Source organism: Kogia breviceps, chromosome 5, assembly GCF_026419965.1.
Source record: "Kogia breviceps isolate mKogBre1 chromosome 5, mKogBre1 haplotype 1, whole genome shotgun sequence".
NCBI lineage: Eukaryota > Metazoa > Chordata > Mammalia > Artiodactyla > Physeteridae > Kogia > Kogia breviceps.
In genome coordinates this window covers 92,456,584-92,469,464 of record NC_081314.1, presented here as the reverse complement: position 1 = coordinate 92,469,464, position 12,881 = coordinate 92,456,584, and positions in this window count along the sequence as shown.

Here is a 12,881-nt window from a genome sequence, read left to right as displayed (position 1 = left end):
TCCTTACTTCTAATCTGAAGCTGTCTTCATCACACTAGGTTGGGGCTATATTAAATTGTGAATTTAACATTCTATTCAAAGCAGATACATTTGGTTGGCTGCCCCAACACCCTTCTGTGATTGCAGTGCACAGAGCAGTATCAACTCTTAAAAATGAGGTTGAGGTGAACATTTCACTTTGCATTTCTGAACTGAGGTACATTAATGGAGCAGCCTGAATGTTAGATTAATATCATCAGAAAGGGGCAGCTCAGGAATATGTGCAACTCTGAAGAATCAGGGAAAAGAAACAAGGACCAATGAGGACAGGAATCACTGAATAAGAAAGACAATGACAAGTTGATCTTTTGAATGCACACATAAATAAAGGATTTCCTGCATACCAGTTCTTCCAAGGTTGACGGTTAAATGTCTACCTGTTGGTAGAAAAATATCCACTAGACAGTAAAGTGACCAGTAATGCTTGAGAAAATGAAAAGCTATTAAAAAGGAATACTAGTATCAAACAGGCAGTGAGGTTCAGAGAACCTCATCAACAGAAGGAAAGCAGGCCACTTGCTAAAGATAACATATTCTTGTATCCAGAGGGGGGAAAAATTGAGAACAAATTCTTTAATAATTGAATTTATGGTAATGGAATGTAAGCACATCAGCCCACCAGGACAAAGTACTCAACAAATAGAAGAGTAGGACAAAAATAACTTTGCCCTTCCGAAATACATTTTTTAACTTTAGGTAGCAGGAATTGAGAGATTTCTTGATGAAAATGCCTCAAGTCCTGCTATTCCATTAGCCTTTATGGTTGGGAATGGGAGGATTCACAAAAAGCACCCCAAGATCAAAGCAGAAGGTGAATGCCCTGAGTCTGATAGAGTGTCAGACACATAAGGAGAAGCAAAGGCAAGGTTTCTGAATGCCAAGTGCGTGTTCCCCTGGGTAAATGGGAGGACAGCTGTTGCATTGCTCCCTGACGAGGTTAATCTTGACAAGTTTTTTTTGCAGTTGTTTCATCTTTATGATACCACAGGATAAAAATAGTAATGTCTGTTAGGGCTTCATAGTTTTTTGAATGCTTCAAATTACATGATTTTTAATAGCCTATGCTCACAATCATCCTGTGAGTTAATGCATTTTTATTGTCTGAGCTGTTTGATGGCAACTCACAGTCCCTTCCACTTTGTCCCCAGCAGTTACCCACTTCCAAGTGATCCTGAGCCTGTTCTCTCCCACAACCCCTGTTAAGGCCTGACTTGGTCTCCAACCCTTGTCTCTGACTCCCCGTTTTCTCGCCTGCCTCTGTCTTTGAACTTTTTAAAATGCTCATGCGTGCACAGCCAGACTCCTGTCCCTCCAAACGTTGAAGGCACTCATTCAGTAGCTTTTCACCACCAGCCCCTCCCCCAACCCCCATCCCCCGCCCAGGTAATTCTCTCCTTAACTTATCTCTCCTTAACTTAAGTTGGTTTATTTCCCACCAACTTAAGTTGGTGGGAAATAAACCCTAGTACATCCCTAATTGCCCAGTATTCTAGCTGTGCCCATTTTTAGGCAATGGAATTGAAGTTGAGCGAAGTTACGTTGGCCAAGATCATATACCTCACAAATGCCTGAGTTACAACCCAAATTCAAGCTACCTCTAATCATCAATAGATTATACATTAACCATCCATATTTTACTCCCCCGTCACATATCACTCAATAGAAAATGCTGTTTAAATGTAAATTAACAATTCTCTAAGGATTTTAAGTCTGGAGCTGCCTCCTACTTGTTAAATGTGCAGGTTTAGAGGCAGTGCCATGGGCTCGGCTGCTTTAGCTTGGTGTAAGTAATATAAAGATCCACATAGAATTATATAGTAAAACTATAACTACAGTTAGAGATGTTTGTGCGCTCATATGTGTGCATATACATGTAACTTGGAGGGGAAGTTGGGAAAGAATAATCAGTGATGAAGTTAAGAAATTGATCAAAGATCTTGTCTTGGAGGGTCTGTATTCTATGTTAAATTTTGCCTTCAAGGAATTTAGATTTTGCCTTGAAGATCTGAATGAGCCTCACAATGATTTTAAGCAAGAGAGTAATAGAATCACATTTATATTGTTCATATTACATTTTATGGCTTCACCCTTCTGTGTACCACATGTATACTCCTAGCAGACTTAACAGACATGGACAAAAAGAGGTCAAAGTCCTAAGGGGCTTCTCAAACCATAAGCAAAGCCAAAGGATCATCTTTCATCAAGCAAATTAATTCCAGCATCTATGTTTATATCTTCTTGATAATTTGTAAATTTCATACAAGACAAAGATTAAATTAAATTATATGCAGAAAAGATATTTTAAATCAGATATCAGCTCCAGGATTATTGAACCATTTTCCAACTCATTTTAGAATATAATTCAAGAAACCATATTCTGTGTTATACCCCATTTAATTTCCATTAATAATAGTACCCTTTTGGACATGTCCTTGGCTGACCTAGTATTGTCTCCCAAAAGCAGAAGATAAATAACAAGTTGATTGTTCATCAAGTGGCATTGCTTTTGTCTAGAAATATATCCCATTGCTGTCAGAGGTTTAAGTTAAAAGTCCTGAGTTGCAGTTTTCTCACATGAATATATAATAAATCATCCTCAAAGCCTGACTGTATAAACAAATGGTTTCTGTTCTAAAAAGGGCTTGCTCTGAGGCCCAGAGAATCAAAGCAACTTTCAGAGAAAATAAAATAATATTGTCAGCCTTTATAAATTATCCCTTGGATTGTAATAATAAAATAGCAATGCTTAGACCCAGATAGTGGCATTCGCTGTGGTCTATAGTTCTACCTACAAGTACCGGGGTGTTCCATAAGGCAAATAATCAGCATCCCAGGCAACCAATCCCTGAGAAGTACAAGAGGAGTAATTCCTAGTAGCTATCCAGGCTTACACAAATAGACAATTGGCCCTAGCACAGAAGGGCTGCAAAAGACCTCATTAATAATGAATAAAGCAGGAAGCCACCATTGGATATATTTCAAGAGCTGTAATTTCATAAGAAACTTAAAACAGAATTTGATCATTGTGCTAGAAACTGAACCAGAGATCTAAGTCTGAACAACTAATGCCAGGAGATGGAGGATTTAGAGGACTTAACACTGAAAACACTTGTCTTTCATTTACTGCAGCTCCCATGTTACTGTGCAGTTTGAATATTATCATGATGAAGATCTGCCCACATCTTGTGCGTGCCCCAGACAAGCTGTTAATGGGGTAACCCTTAAAACTGATATATATTTTTAGAAAATCATGTTTCACACAAGATTGTAAAACAACTATACTCCAATAAAAATTAATTTTAAAAAATCATGGTTCAACATTTATTTGTAGGAATGACTCAGGTGTATAAAGGAAAAGAGGGCTCCATTGGCGGCCCCAATTCCATACTCCACTTGGCAAGACAGAAGGCTAGAAGTAACTTGCTTGATCCTCCTAAGAACGCAGTTTAGGTACCATATGTTGATACATATCCCTTGAGGGTTTACTCCGTCACCCTAAGTGGCTTATCAACATGTTCATTCCAAACACATAACAGACCCGCTGACCATCTCTTCCTACCCAGTAGTTCGGTAAATAAACTTTTCTCCCTCTTTTTACATTCTATGTAACATTTTAACACTCCATTCAACTGCCTAGTTGACCAGGCTTTGGTCACATTTGGATGCCGTCCACCTGAAGAGCAATCACGCACAGTCAATGCAGTGTATTGCTTTGTAGCATATGTATAAATTTATCAAGTTTATTCAAATACATTTCTTCATGTACATACCCATCTGAGCAAAAGAGAGAGAATAAATGGCATGCCCAAAGTCATAGAGATCATAAATGGCAGTGCAAGAAACTCAAATTCATGTCCTCTGACTCTAAATTTGATAATCTCTCCATTAAACAATGCTTCTAGATTGGGCCTTAGAGCACTTCTCTGTGCCTAGTAGTCATCGCAAAAGAAAAAATAGAATAGCCCTTGCCTTAAGTAGTTATGGTATAAGTGAAGAAGAACTTACAATCTAGGTCAATATGTATGGTATCTTTGATGATATTACAGAATGTGTATGATGGTATAAAACAGATTTTTTGATATTGTCATCATGTCTCTGAGAAGCAAAGATACTGAGAGGTAAAGTAAATAATCCCTGAAGTAAACTGTATAATCTAGGGTCTCCATTAACCCCTCTGTGTCTATTGACAATAGTGGAAATTTTATAATTAACTATTTACTCATATGAAAAGGTGAATGTTTTACCATATATGTTGTGAACAATTTGGTAGAATGAACTAAAGGAAACTTTTTTTTAACATCTTTATTGGAGTATTATTGCTTTACAATGGTGTGTTAGTTTGTGCTTTATAACAAAGTGAATCAGTTATACATATACATATGTTCCCAAATCTCTTCACTCTTGCATCTCCCTCCCTCCCACCCTCCCTATACCTCCCCTCTAGGTGATCACAAAGCACCGAGCTGATCTCCCTGTGCTATGCAGCTGCTTCCCACTAGCTATCTATTTTACGTTTGGTAGTGTATATATGTCCATGCTACTCTCTCACTTTGTCCCAGCTTACCCTTCCCCCTCCCCATATCCTCAAGTCCATTCTCTAGTAGGTCTGTGTCTTTATTCCTGTCTTACCCCTAGGTTCTTCATGACCTTTTTTTCCCCTTAGATTCCATATATATGTGTTAGAATATGGTATCTGTTTTTCTCTTTCTGACTTCACTCTGTATGACAGACTCTAGGCCCATCCACCTCACTACAAATATCTCAATTCCATTTCTTTTTATGGCTGAGTAATATTCCATTGTATATATGTGCCACATCTTCTTTATCCATTCATCTGTTGATGGACACATAAGTTGCTTCCATGTCCTGGATATTGTAAATAGAGCTGCAATGAACATTTTGGTACATGACTCTTTTTGAATTATGGTTTTCTCAGGCTATATGCCCAGTAGTGGGATTGCTGGGTCATATGATAGTTATATTTTTAGTTTCTTAAGGAATGTCCATACTGTTCTCCATAGTGGCTGTATCAATTTACATTCCCACCAACAGTGCAAGAGGGTTCCCTTTTCTCCACACCCTCTCCAGCATTTATTGTTTCTAGATTTTTTGACGATGGCCATTCTGACTGGTGTGAGAAGATATCTCATTGTAGTTTTGATTTGCATTTCTCTAATGATTAATCATGTTGAGCATTCTTTCATCTGTCTGTTGGCAATCTGTATATCATCTTTGGAGAAATGTCTGTTTAGGTCTTCTGCCCACTTTTGCATTGGGTTGTTTGTTTTTTTGTTATTGAGCTGCATGAGCTGCTTGTAAATCTTGGAGATTAATCCTTTGTCAGTTGCTTCATTTGCAAATATTTTCTCCCATTCTGAGGGTTGTCTTTTGGTCTTGTTTATGGTTTTCTTTGCTGTGCAAAAGATTTTAAGTTTCATTAGGTCCCATTTGCTTATGTTTTTTAATTTCCATTTCTCTAGGAGATAGGTCAAAAAGGATCTTGCTGTGATTTATGTCATAGAGTGTTCTGCCTGTGTTCTCCTCTAAGAGTTTGATAGTGTCTGGCCTTACATTTAGGTCTTTAACCCATTTTGAGTTTATTTTTGTGTATGGTGTTAGGGAGTGTTCCAATTTCATACTTTTACATGTAGCTGTCCAGTTTTTCCAGCACCACTTATTGAAGAGGCTGTCTTTTCTCCACTGTATATTCTTGCCTCTTTTATCAAAGATAAGGTGACCATATGTGTGGGGGTTTATCTCTGGGCTTCCTATCCTGTTCCATTGATCTATGTTTCTGTTTTTGTGCCAGTACCATACTGTCTTGATTACTGTAGCTTTGTAGCATAGTCTGAAGTCAGGGAGCCTGATTCCTCCAGCTCCGTTTTTCTTTCTCAAGATTGCTTTGGCTATTCGGGATCTTATGTGTTTCCATACAAATTGTGAAATTTTTTGTTCTAGTTCTGTGAAAAATGGCAGTGGTAGTTTGATAGGGATTGCATCGAATCTGTAGATTGCTTTGGGTAGTAGAGTCATTTTCACAATGTTGATTCTTTCAGTGCAAGAGCATGGTATATCTCTCCATTTATTTGTATAATCCTTAATTTATTTCATCAGTGTCTTATAGTTTTCTGCATACAGGTCTTTTGTCTCCTTGGGTAGGTTTATTCCTAGATATTTTATTCTCTTTGTTGCAGTGGTAAATGGAAGTGTTTTCTTAATTTCACTTTCAGATTTTTCATCATTAGTGTATAGGATTGCAAGAGATTTCTGTGCATTAATTTTGTATCCTGCTACCTTACCTAATTCATTGATTAGCTCTAGTAGTTTTCTGGTAGCATCTTTAGGATTCTCTTTGTATAGTAGCATGTCATCTGCAAACAGTGACAGCTTTACTTATTCTTTTCCAATTTGGATTCCTTTTATTTCCTTTTCTTCTCTGATTGATGTGGCTAAAACTTCCAAAACTATTTTGAATAAGAGTGGTGAGAGTGGGCAACCTTGTCTTTTTCCTGATCTTAGTGGAAATGATTTCAGTTTTCACCATTGAGAACGATATTGGCTGTGGGTTTGTCATATATGGCCTTTATTATGTTGAGGAAAGTTCCCTCTATGCCTACTTTCTGCAGGGTTTTTATCATAAATGGGTGTTGAATTTTCTCGAAAGCATTCTCTGCATCTATTGAGATGATCATATGGTTTTTCTCCTTCAGTTTGTTAATATGGTGTATTACGTTGACTGATTTGCATATATTGAAGCATCCTTGCATTCCTGGGATAAACCCCACTTGATCATGGTGTATGATCCTTCTAATGTGCTGTTGGATTCTGTATGCTAGTATTTTGTTGAGGATTTTTGCATCTACGTTCATCAGTGATGTTGGCCTGTAGTTTTCTTTCTTTGTGACATCTTTGTTTGGTTTTGGTATCAGGGTGATGGTGGTCTCGTAGAATGAGTTTGGGAGTGTTCTTCCCTCTGCTATATTTTGGAAGAGTTTGAGAAGGATGGGTGTTAGCTCTTCTCTAAATGATAGAATTCGCCTGTGAAGCCATCTGGTACTGGGCTTTTGTTTGTTGGAACAGTTTTAATCACAGTTTCAATTTCAGTGCTTTTGATTGGTCTGTTCATATTTTCTATTTCTTCCTGATTCAGTCTTGGCAGGTTGTGCATTTCTAAGAATTCGTCCATTTCTTCAAGGTTGTCCATTTTATTCACGTAGAGTTCCTTGTAGTGATCTCTCATGATCGTTTCTACTTCTGCAATGTCAGTTGTTACTTCTCCTATTTCATATCTAATTCTATTGATTTGAGTCTTCTCCCTTTTTTTCTTGATGAGTCTGGCTAATGGTTTATCAATTTTGTTTATCTTCTCAAAGAACTAACTTTTAGTTTTATTGATCTTTGCTATCATTTCCTTCATTTCTTTTTCATTTATTTCTTATCTAATCTTTATGATTTCTTTTTTCTTTAATCTACTCTGCAGTAGTTATTTCCACTATTTTTTCTTCCAGGTCATTTATCCATTCTTCTGCCTCAGTTATTCTGCTATTGATCCCTTCTGGAGTTTTTTTTAATTTCATTTATTGTGTTGTTCATCATTGCTTGTTTCCTATTTAGTTTTTCTAGGCACTTGTTAAATGTTTCTTGCATTTTCTCTATTCTGTTTACAAGATTTGGGATCATCTTTACTATCATTATTCTGAATTCGTTTTCAGGTAGACTGCCTATTTCCTCTTCATTTGTTAGGTCTGGTGGGTTTTTACCTTGCCTTTTAATGTGCTGTGTGTTTTTCTGTCTTATGATTTTGCTTATCTTATGCTGTTTGGGGTCTCCTTTTTGCAGGTTGCAGGTTCATAGTTCCCGTTGTTTTTGGTGTCTGTCCCCAGTGGCTAAGGTTGGTTCAGTGGATTGTGTAGGTTTCCTGGTGGAAGGGACTAGTGCCTGTGTTCTGGTGAATGAGGCTGGATCTTGTCTTTCTGGTGGGCAGGTCCACATCTGGTGGTGTGTTTTGGGGTGTCTGTGGCCTTATTATGATTTTAGGCAGCCTCTCATCTAATGGGTGGGGTTGTGTTCCTGTCTTGCTAGTTGTTTGGTATAGGGTATCCAGTGCTGTAGCTTGCTGGTTGTTGAGTAAAGCTGGGTCTTGGTGTTGAGATGGAGATCTCTGGGAGATTTTCACCATTTGATATTATGTGGAGCTGGGAGGTCTCTTGTGGACCAGTGTCCTGAAGTTGCCTCTCCCACCTCAGTGGCACAGCCCTGATGCCTGGATGGAGCATCAAGAGCCTGTCCTCCACATGGCTCAGAATAAAAGGGAGAAAGAGTAGAAAGAAAGAAAGAAAAAAGAGGATAAAATAAAATTAAGTAAGATAAAATAAAGTTATTAAAATAAAAAATAATTATCAAGGAAAAAATTTTAAAAAGTGGAAAAAAAAAAAAAAAGAGCAAAATAAAACCAGACGGACAGAACCCTAGGACAAATGGTGAAAGCAAAGCTATACAGACAAAATCTCACACAGAAGCATACACATACACACTCACAAAAAGAGGAAAAGGTGAAAAAATAATGTATCTTGCTCCCAAAGTCCGCCTCCTCAAGTTGGGATGATTCGTTGTCTATTCAGATATTCCATAGATGCAGCGTACATCAAGTTGATTGTGGAGCTTTAATCCACTGCTCCTGAGGCTGCTGGGAGAAATTTCCCTGTCTCTCTTTGTTCACACAGCTCCCAGGGTTCAGCTTTGGATTTGGCCCCGCCTCTGCATATAGGTCGCTGGAGGGCGTCTGTTCGCTCAGACAGGACGGGGTTAAAGGAGCAACTAATTCGGGGGCTCTGGCTCACTCAGGCTGCGGGGAGGGAGGGGTATGGATGCGGGGCGAGCCTGCGGTGACAGAGGCCAGTGGTACGTTGTACCAGCCTGAGGTGCGTCGTGCGTTCTCCTGGGGAAGTTGTCCCTGGATCACGGGACCTTGGCAGTGGTGGGCTGCACAGGCTCCCAGGATGGGCGATGTGGAGAGTGACCTGTGCTCGCACACAGGATTCTTGGTGGCCGCAGCAGTAGCCTGAGCATCTCATGCCCCTCTCTGCGATCTATGCTGATAGACGCGGCTCACGCCCGTCTCTGGAGCTCCTTTACGCAGTGCTCTTAATCCCCTCTCCTCGCGCACCGGGAAACAAAGAAGGAAGAAGTCTCTTGTCTGTTCAGCATATCCAAACTTTTCCCGGACTCCCTCCAGGCTAGCCGTAGTGCACTAACCCCTTCCATCTGTGTTCACGCCGCCAACCCCAGTCCTCTCCCTGGGATCCGACTGAAGCCCAAGCCTCAGCTCCCAGATCCTGCCCACCCCGGCAGGTGAGCAGACAAGCCTCTTGGGCTGATGAGTGCTGGTCAGCACTGATCCTCTGTGCAGGAATCTCTCCATTTTGCCCTCCGCACCCCTGCTGTTGCGCTCTCCTCTGCGGCTCCAAAGCTTCCCCCCGCTGCCACCTGCAGTCTCCACCTGAGAAGGGGCTTCCTAGTGTGTGGAAACCTTTCCTCCTTCACAGCTCCCTCCCACTGGTGCAGGTCCTGTCCCTATTCTTTTGTCTCTGTTTTTTCTTTTTTTCTTTTGCCCTACCCAGGTATGTGGGGAGTTTCTTGCCTTTTGGGAGGTCTGAGGTCTTCTGCCAGCGTTCACTGGGTGTTCTATAGGAGCAGTTGCACGTATCTGTGAAAGTCCCACATATAAGAGTAACAAATTGAATATGACCAGGAAACTTTATTTGTAGTTAACATGAGCACAATTTCCACGTCTTTTAAAATTCTCATTTATTTACAAGTCAGGTTTTCAACTAGAGTAAAATTTGTACAAGTTAACACAAATCTGAAGTGTAGATATATGTTTTATATGTGAGTTTTATCACTTTTATGTAGTCATTGTATCCAGAACTAGAATAACGTAAAGTTCATAATTAGCATATTAAAAACCAAGGATAGCTTCACTTTAATTTTACTCAGTTCTAAATCAAAACATGTTTATTGGGTACTTATTCAATAAAGAGCCCTGGATATGATATATGAGTCCCTGCTGTCAAGGCACTTGAGGTGTGGCTTCATTGTGCAAATATGGAAGTTATATATTATAGTAAGAGACTTGAAATGTTTATGACAGCTCTCCCAACTTCTCATCAAAATATCCATGAAAATACCAAAAAAAGTTTTAAAAAAAGCTGGCAACATCACTGTAAACCTAAGATAAGAGAAGACCATATGCCAAATCCAGGTGGAATTTCAACTAATTACGTCAGCCACGGGGATAAATTCAAGAAGTACATTCTTTTTATTTTTATTTTTATTTTTATTTTATGGTATGCGGGCCTCACTGTTGTGGCCTCTCCCGTTGCGGAGCACAGGCTCCGGAAGCGCAGGCTCAGCGGCCATGGCTCACGGGCCCAGCCGCTCCGCGGCATGTGGGATCTTCCCAGACCGGGGCATGAACCCGTGTCCCCTGCATCGGCAGGCGGATTCTCAACCACTGCGCCACCAGGGAAGCCCAAGAAGTACATTCTTGAACTGCACAACACATGCTCTACTCTTTGAACCAGAACAGACCAGATGGACCTAGTAAGGTTAGAAAAGGCTGATTCACCTTCTCTGTAAGTGCTTCATTCTGAAACAGTGAAGATGAACTGATTAGAAAAATAAGTTGCCATTCTCCAAGTCTAGAGAAATTAATTCTGTAGCCAGATAGAGCCAAGGTCTTACCCCCTTTTCATTTATTATTTATTATTTCAAAATGGTAATTCCCAGAACAAAGCAGAGAAGAAAGTACATAGGGATAAGAGACTTGGTAACCATAGGATGTTTTAAACGTCTGGACAGAAATAGAATAATGTTAGAAGTGCAGGCTGAAAGCTATGGTCTTTTATGGAATTCTACTGTTTGATATTAAAAATTGCATTACACTTTCTTGTTTACTGAAAGAATATAACAGAGCAAAAAAAAAAAAAAATCCAGAAAACTTACACTAAATCCCTACCTTCTAAAATGATAAATTGAATAAGAACAAAACTTGAGATTCGACTTAAGAGACACAAGTTTCCAGGCCTTCAGAAGATCTTGATGGAGGGCTAGAACTTACCACCTATCCTTTCTGATAGCAATCCTAAAACTTAATTTATATATTCCTTGACAGCAAAGCGTTAAAAATGACCATCATTAGGTCCGTTAAAATGCAGCAATAAAGGGCATTGTTGCAAAGGTTCACAAGGAAAAAATTCTTAATATGATTTTCTGTAATACATCTATGAAAATTTTAGAAGCCTCTACTTTGAATCCTGAAAATATGGTGAAAGAAGAGTTTTTCCAGTTTTTAAATGACAATAAAAGATAGGTTTCTCCTTTCCACCCTTAGATATCACACAAAACTCAAAGAAAATGGGTAACAGAGCACTATCTCCATTATCAACAGCTATAACTTATTAAACAGGAGACTGTTAAAACTTACTAAAATTTCTGAGAAACAATGACTAATTATAGTAAAGGTCTAATGGCTTTATGGAAGGAATCTAGAACATATGCTCATATCTGTAAATGTCTGACAAAGTTGTCAGAGTGTAGATCTTCAAAGTAATTGACACCCCTAACCAATGAGCTCCGGTTTGGGATGATGAGAATGGGAATATTGTCTGGTAGCAAACACTTTTCTTGACTTTTTTTGGTCACAGTATCTCAAGCAACAAGGAAATCAAAGTTAAGTAAGAAATCACACAGAGAAGCCATATTTGTTGGAAGATATCTGTTGGTAAGACAGGGGATGAGAGCCTTTGCATATGGTAAGCCATCCTGATAGGTTGATCCCAGTGGGTTTGCCTTTCAGGAAAGTAGAGACAAAAAGAAGCTCCCCCGCTCCACCCATGCATGTGTGCGCGCACACACACACACACACACACACACACTTCTGTGTCATAAGGAGAATTTCTACAAGCTTGAAACATGGTCTTTAAACCATAAGAAGCTTCAAAGTGAGTAGCAGGTCCAGGAATTCCTAATATGAATTACATGAATAGTAGTCAAAAGAACTAACACAGCATCATTGTAAAGATATTACAAATAAACAGAGGAAAGGAATACAGAAGAACTTATAGATAAAATTTACTCATTTTAAAAATTTTTGATGAAGCAAACAACAATTGTGGGCAATTGCACTCCCATAAAATAAAAATTAAAAGTCAGAACCTTCAATGTCTCTTAATTAAAGAATTTCTCTCAATTAAGTGGGAAGATGTCACAAGGCAACAGAAGGAGATAAAATTTGAGCTTTCACCAGGCAAAAAGTAAACAAAAAATATTTAAAACCCTAACAGAAGTAAAGGACACATTAGAAGCAGAATATTAGAAATTGCTGAAAACACAGTAAAAGGGGTAAATTATAGGCTTCAGGAAAAGGAGCAAAATGAAATAAAAACAAGCAAAATGGAAAGTACTAGATTATCTTTATGGAAAACAGACAAGGGAAATCCAACATAAGTACAATTTGTATCTCCTTCTGTGCCACCCCAACCTCATAAAAGAGATCTGAAATAATAAGACAAAGTATTTAAAGATATTTAGAATATTGCCCCTTTCAAACCCAACCTTTATAGACTGTAAGGGCACATCATGCCATGGGAAAAATGTCTACACAACCATCCAAACTAAGAAATATGGGTACAGGTATATGGGAACTCTCCGTACCATCGTCTCAGTTTTTCTGTAAATCTAAAACTATTCTAAAAAATGAAGTTCATTAAAAAATTTAAAAGGCAAAAAACCCCAAAAAACCTAAGAAATATGTTCTGGTAAAATTATCAACTTTAACGATA